The sequence below is a fragment of the Austrofundulus limnaeus genome, unplaced genomic scaffold, assembly GCF_001266775.1.
Source record: "Austrofundulus limnaeus strain Quisiro unplaced genomic scaffold, Austrofundulus_limnaeus-1.0 Scaffold1269, whole genome shotgun sequence".
Taxonomy (NCBI): Eukaryota; Metazoa; Chordata; class Actinopteri; order Cyprinodontiformes; family Rivulidae; genus Austrofundulus; species Austrofundulus limnaeus.
In genome coordinates, this window is record NW_013953671.1 from 15,087 (window position 1) to 15,762 (window position 676).

Here is a 676-nt window from a genome sequence, read left to right on the forward strand (position 1 = left end):
GTGTTACTGATGGTAATCTTTGTTAGGTTATGGTGTGTTACTGATGGTAGTCTTTGTTAGGTTATGGTGTGTTACTGATGGTAGTCTTTGTTAGGTTATGGTGTGTTACTGATGGTAGTCTTTGTTAGGTTATGGTGTGTTACTGATGGTAGTCTTTGTTATGGTGTGTTACTGATGGTAGTCTTTGTTAGGTTATGGTGTGTTACTGATGGTAGTCTTTGTTAGGTTATGGTGTGTTACTGATGGTAGTGTTTGTTAGGTTACGGTGTGTTACTGATGGTAGTCTTTGTTACGTTATGGTGTGTTACTTACTGCCTTTGTTAAGTTATGGTGTTAGGTTATGGTGTGTTACTGATGATAGTCTTTGTTACGTTATGGTGTGTAACTGATGATAGTCTTTGTTAGGTTATGGTGTGTTACTGATGGTAGTCTTTGCTACGTTATGGTGTGTTACTGATGGTAGTCTTTGTTAGGTTATGGTGTGTTACTGATGGTAGTCTTTGTTAGGTTAAGGTGTGTTACTGATGGTAATCTTTGTTAGTTTATGGTGTGTTACTGATGGTAGTCTTTCTTAGGTTATGGTGTGTTACTGATGGTAGTCTTTGTTATGTTATGGTGTGTTACTGATGGTAGTCTTTGTTAGGTTATGGTGTGTTACTGATGGTAGTCTTTGTTA

The 676-nt window shown here is 37.4% G+C and overlaps 1 long non-coding RNA gene across 5 annotated transcripts in view; it reads left to right on the plus strand.

Moving 5' to 3' along the window:
* Positions 1 to 501, plus strand: part of LOC106534788 (uncharacterized) — a 3,198-nt gene extending 2,697 nt beyond the window's left edge. For all 5 annotated transcript variants that reach the window (XR_001312384.1, XR_001312383.1, XR_001312385.1 and 2 more), the window contains exons 2-3: positions 27 to 337; positions 406 to 501. This is a non-coding gene — a long non-coding RNA (uncharacterized LOC106534788). The remainder of the gene's footprint in view (positions 1 to 26; positions 338 to 405) is intronic.
* The last annotated feature ends 175 nt before the right edge of the window (positions 502 to 676 follow it).